This window comes from Manduca sexta, chromosome 14 (genome assembly GCF_014839805.1).
Source record: "Manduca sexta isolate Smith_Timp_Sample1 chromosome 14, JHU_Msex_v1.0, whole genome shotgun sequence".
NCBI classification, from domain to species: Eukaryota; Metazoa; Arthropoda; class Insecta; order Lepidoptera; family Sphingidae; genus Manduca; species Manduca sexta.
In genome coordinates this window covers 241609-248281 of record NC_051128.1, presented here as the reverse complement: position 1 = coordinate 248281, position 6673 = coordinate 241609, and positions in this window count along the sequence as shown.

Below are 6673 nucleotides of genomic sequence, written 5' to 3'. Positions count from 1 at the left end.
CACTGCATAACACCGAATCATACTACTTCACTTTTCGAATCAAATTGTCACAAAGGACAAACATATTCATTTAACGAATAACGATCCTGATGTTGAATATATACTTAGTCTGGCCATAAATACTGTTACACTTAATTATAAAAAAATATTACATTTGAATTTCGAATCTGTCATTTTTATACGATTGTTCATTGTGTTTTCTCATTTTGGCGCCAATACATTGTAAAATATTTTGCGATATTAAAATGGTGTGGGGTGATAAAGAGAACCGAATCGCTGTGATAGCATTACACAAAGTAGGTATGGAGCCAAATGCAATTTTTAAAACTCTCCATACACTTGGTATTAGTAAAATGTTTGTGTACCGGGCTATTAATAGGTACAATGAGACCTCCTCTGTTTGTGACAGAAAAGATCTGGCCGTCCACGTAGTGTTCGTACGAAAAAGGTGGTCAAAGCAGTAAGGGAAAGAATTCGAAGAAATCCTGTCCGAAAGCAAAAGATTTTATCTCGGGAAATGAAGATAGCACCTAGAACCATGTCGCGTATTTTAAAAGATGACTTAGGACTTGCAGCCTATAAGAGACGCACTGGCCATTTCTTAACTGATAATTTAAAGAAGAATAGGGTGGTAAAATCGAAACAACTACTGAAGCGGTACGCAAAGGGAGGTCACAGAAAAATTTTGTTTACGGATGAGAAAATTTTTACAATTGAGCAACATTTTAACAAACAAAATGACCGTATTTATGCTCAAAGCTCTAAGGAAGCTTCCCAATTAGTCGACAGAGTGCAACGTGGACATTATCCGACTTCAGTGATGGTTTGGTGGGGTGTTAGCTATGAAGGAGTGACTGAGCCATATTTTTGTGAAAAAGGTATCAAAACATCGGCACAAGTGTATCAAGATACCATTCTTGAGAAGGTAGTTAAGCCCCTTAACATCACCATGTTCAATAACCAAGTATGGTCCTTCCAGCAAGACTCGGCGCCGGGTCATAAAGCTCGGTCCACGCAGTCTTGGTTGGAATCGAACGTTTCGGACTTCATCAGAGCTGAAGACTGGCCGTCGTCTAGTCCCGATCTTAATCCGCTGGATTATGATTTGTGGTCAGTTTTAGAGAGTACAGCTTGCTCTAAACGCCATGATAATTTGGAGTCCCTAAAACAATCTATACGATTGGCAGTGAAGAATTTTCCCATGGAAAGAGTGCGTGCTTCTATTGATAACTGGCCTCATCGTTTAAAGGACTGTATTGCAGCCAATGGAGACCACTTCGAATAAGCTTTTTATATTTTTAATTGTTTTATATTTATGTATTAAACTGACACACTGTAAAAGTAATAAATGTTATTTGCAGTTAACAATTTTCTTTTTTCTTTATTACAATATTTATGGCAAGACTAGGTATGTGTTTAAGGATCTGAATAAAACCTATAATACTAATGATATAATATCAGTCCTATATGACTGTCCCACTGCTAGGCACGATCCTCCTCTACTAGTAAGAGGGATTAGGACTTAGGCCACCACGTTAGCCTAGAGCGGATTGGTAGACTTCACATACCCTCATAATTCCTATAGAGAATTTCTTAGGTGTGCAGGTTTCCTTGCGATGTTTTCCTTCTCTGTTAAAGCAAGTGTGAAAGATTTAAATTGTTATAACATAAGTAGGATGAGCAATATGAAATTATTATGTTAGTTCAATAAGACCCTATACTCTTTCAAATCCTAATTATTAATTCCACTGTGTTACGTAATCTAACCTACTAATTAGTTTTTTATAAAGGCACTACAAATAAACCTACTGCACCTAATGCAATTTCTATATTCTTTATCACAGAGCAAAACACAAACACCGTTTATCCTTGTAAGGGTAGGCAGGGTGCAATTAATGCACACAATTTTCGCTCTGTGTATTCCGTCCCTTGATATGATAGAGGCGAGCCTTTCTTCATATTGGCCAGTTGGCACTACATGATACAATGAAGTATAGATTTTATGACAGCTGCCATTGCCATCAACTCTGGCTAGACCGACTTCTAAAATTATAATCAGTGGTGAAAATTCAAACGGCACTCCAAGAAGCACGTCTTGCATAGACGGTCGGACACAAAGTAAGTGCCTGTTACTTATTCATACGTGCGACGTTGCACTTGCCTTGTTCATTAAGACAGTAGACCCATGTTTTGTTGATTATTTCATTATTATTATAGTTAAAATGATCTAAATACTGGCTGATAGAAGGCGATATAACTTTAGTTCTAGAAAAGCTATATCTACTCAAAACTAAAGAATATTTTGCCAAGATTAGCAGCTATATACGATGCCTATAAGAAAAAATCATGAATGATATGACTGACCGACCTGAAAAAAGAATCCAAAGGTTCATTATAATTATAAGAGAAAGACGGCATATTCCTGCATATAGGTAATTTTAAATGGAATATAAATATATAGGAAATGGAATTACTGCTAAATGCATTATTAAATTCGATAATTATGAGCCATTTGCATTCTTTTATTTGTCGTTTTGGAAATATGGTTGTCGATTTTTAACAAGTTGACATAAGTAAATACAGCTTCCGTTAATAAATTGGAATTGACATATTTCAAAATTATTTTAAACATTACATACATTTTCATACAGCATAAAAGTTAATACACAACACGTTTTATATCCGTACTAATTGCTGTTTTTAATCCCAAGTGTTGCATTACAAACACAAATGTACATAAAATCTACTAATGGTTTTTTGGAGTCAAATACGTAGGTATAATTAATGAGTTTTCGATTTGCTCCACACCGGCTTAGCGGAGTAAATGAAAACAAAAAGTGATGACTCACGTAACATAGAATAAGTAAATGTCTAAGTCATCGCCGTATTTTCATCCAAAACAATATTATACAGCTAAATAAAAAAAATATAAAATAATGATTAAAGATAAAATCAAACTGATTAAAAAAACTTAATTATTATTAAAGATAAATCAGCTCTGTATAATATCTTTTATCTATTATTATATTATCTTTCCCACTATTGGGCACATTGGGCACAGGTATCTCCTACTATTAAAAGGGGTCTTTAAATGTATCAGTTGGAAGATTTCAAATACATCAGACATTTTGAAGATTCTTATTAATCAACAACAATGTTTGTTTTTCCTTTTACAAGCGTTAATTAATAATATATCAACGTCACTTCCAAATATTATGTGTTCCAATCTTTATTACCATTCGTTATTAATATTAAAAGATCCACCCAGAAAACAGCAAGATATGCACAATTCATATTCCTAAACCAAACCTGTATCTCTCCACTTTATATTCCTTGACTCTACTAAACCGTATAGTCAATAACACACCAAATATCCTATAAAAAGACAACAAATCCAATTACTATTAAAAGGTAAGTTTATTCCACCTTGCAAGGATAAAAATCCTTTAAGCCCACCGCTATCTCATCGCCTCCAAGGAGAAAAGTTGCGAAAACATTTGAAGCAAACGAGGTGTTCGTACAAGTACAGATTGCACAAAGAATTGCAAAAATTGCATTGAATTGTTTAAGGAAAGTCCTGGATCGCGCAACCACTTCCATTTGGAATTACTTTGCTATTGAAGGTATTTTGAAGTAGACTATTTGTATTATTTGTTTGACTGGGAAGATACAGCTCACCCAGCTCGTCAGCGTCACCACCAAGGCTAGAAAATTATATAGAAGAAGAGATGATATCTCCAATAGCTAGTACTTATGTAGCTTATTGCCTCCTTACTTAAAAAAAGCTATTAAAACATTTAGCTTATAGATTTAGGCCACCCAAACATGTCAAAACTTACACTGATAAAATTAAATACTTTGAAATGCAAACTTTGAAAGACAGACGAGATCAACTTAGTTTGATGCTTTTATATAAAATAGTCAACGGTGTCTTCTCTCTTCTCAATAAATTCTCTCTTAATGTACCTACTAAAATCCCTAGATACCCACGTCCCTTATTTAATTGTAGATTCAGCAGAACAAACCTTGGTAGTCACTCGCCTGTCCCTCGCCTATCCAGATTATATAACCGAATTGTAGAAAAATCTGATTGTATTGACATATTTAATGACTCGCTTTCTATCTTCAAAAAGAAAATATTGAACTTGCTTGTTGTAACCTAAATTTAGTTTTATATTCAGTCTTATATTTAGAATATACTGCACTTATGGTGCAGCCAATAGTTTATTGTTATGTATTTAATATGGTCATGCTGTGACAGCCTGTAATTAAAACAGCACTGCAACAATTACTTATGGAATTGTTAAAAAACAAACTATGTAAGGTGTATGTTTTGTTGGCTGTTCAAATAAATAAATAAATAATTATGTGGGCTGAGGACTGGAAGGTTGTGGGTACGATTTCATTTTCGGCCAACATTTTGGTGACGGTTCGAAACCCCTTTCCCGAACCTGAAGACTCTTGTTTCTTTATTAGCTCATCACTTGCTATGCTATAGGTACAGTTGTTATTAAATAGGAAGTGGCCTAAATAATAAATCATCGTCTTTTTTTTCTTAGTGATATGAAACCTAATCACAGTACTAAGACTTTGACTTAAGGCGGTTAGGCTTACCATTAGGAGACCCTACTGCTCGTAGCCCTATGCTATGAACTAGTTTATATTATACGTCTGATAAGTAAGTATATAATAAGTATAAGAGATGTACGAGTGCTATTATAAATATTAGGCGTTCTAAACAAATGTTCAATAATTAAATTACCTTTTTAAGAGAGTTGTTCAATATATATTATGAAGTGTTTGTTTTATTGTATATAATTATAAAATATATATAAATATTATAAAAATTTAATCAGGCGCTGTTGATTTAAAATTATTAGAATGTTTAAAAGCTTATCTTTATATTTATTACTAATGTAATGAAATATGACTTTATATTTTTAGCGGCTTATCGCATACAATCGGTAAATATACCTCTACAAGGAGGTATTAGCCGACTATAGTTGTACCACTGTCTTGTCTTATAGAAACTTACATAAAGTAGCAAGTTGTGTTCGGAACATACCTCCCTCGTGTGCACCACCTTTCTCTATCTCTGTCCCTCATTATTTAACTAACCCACTCCCTGTCTTATCAGTGAGGGTGTTGATGGATGATCAGGTAACATGGAGTAACCTTTCCCATTTCCCTTCTAACAGAATTACTCTTAAAGGCCTGATTCATAACTTGAATCAATGCTACTTATCACATAAATAAACCAACCAAATAAAAGTCACTTTAATCTATGCTTCCACATAAATGGTAATAAAATGAATACTATTCACATTAGCAATTTAATACGATTACTGTCAAATTAAATTTATTCGAATCTTAGGTCTCTAATCTTTTATATGTCTACTTCACACAGGCTTCTCTGAAGTAAGAATATTTTAATACGATTTTTTCAAACCTAAGAGTCTGTGAATCCTTCAAATTTAAGAGCCTATGCCTAGTTTTACAAACACAACTAAAATCTACATTTATTATATTATATTCATTCATTGACTGCCTCGGTGTCGTAGTTGTATTGCACGTCCGGTACAATAGCGCTCTGAGGTCCTGGGTTCGAATCCCGGGTCGGGCAAAGTGATATTTGGGTTTTTCCGCTCAGTATCAGCCCGGAGTCTGGAATTTGTGCCCGATATGGCGATAGGCTCGCCCCCTATCACATCATGGGACGGAACATACTTGGCGAAAAGTGGGTGCTCTAGTGGCGCCTCTGCATACCCCTTCGGGGATAAAATGCGTGATGTTATGATGTTATGTATATTCATTGATATCTTCACATACAAAATATGATCCGAAAACGCTCCAAAGTTCGCGTACAAGAAAATTACGTTATGGGTGCTTATAAAACGTATCGTCTGTACCCTAAGCAATGTTTATCCTCGTAAAAAACATAATACAAAATATTACATTAAGAAAACTCAGCCAATTTCGTATAAACTAAACATTTAATTTTGTTATCAAACCGACTCACATAAACAAATTAAAATGGAACTTAATTTGATATTTTGTTTAATTTATAGAAACCTTCGCAAACAATGGGCAATAAATTGTGCTCAGCACATGTGTTGCTGAGATGAAAGTGAAATTTATTCATCGCTAGCTGTTACCCGGGACTCCGCTTGGAGGGAAGAATTATGTATTATATTTAAGTCCCTCATAGCCTTGTTGATCAAGTGGCAATGTATTTTGAGTATGCTGTAAAGTAATTACTATAGAAAACTCAAATGAGCTCGATGACTAGATGCATTGGTGTATTAGTTATACCTCTACCTGCCATTTCATGGAAGAGAAAAGAGGTCACATATTTGTATGCATGATGGAGTAACTTCTCCCGTTTTCCCAACATTTCCCTTCACTGCTCTGCTCCTATTAATTGTAGCGTGATGAAAAGTATACTATAACCAGCACAGGAGTATGACAAATAATTGTACCAAGTTTCGTTAAAATCCGTCGAGTAGTTTTTGTTTCTATAACGGTTATACAGACAGACAGACAAAAATTTTACTAATTGCATTTTTTGGCATCAGTATCGATCCTTAATCACCCCCTGATAGTTATTTTGGAAATATATTTCATGTACAGAATTGACCTCTCTACAGATTTATTATAAGTATAGATAGATAAT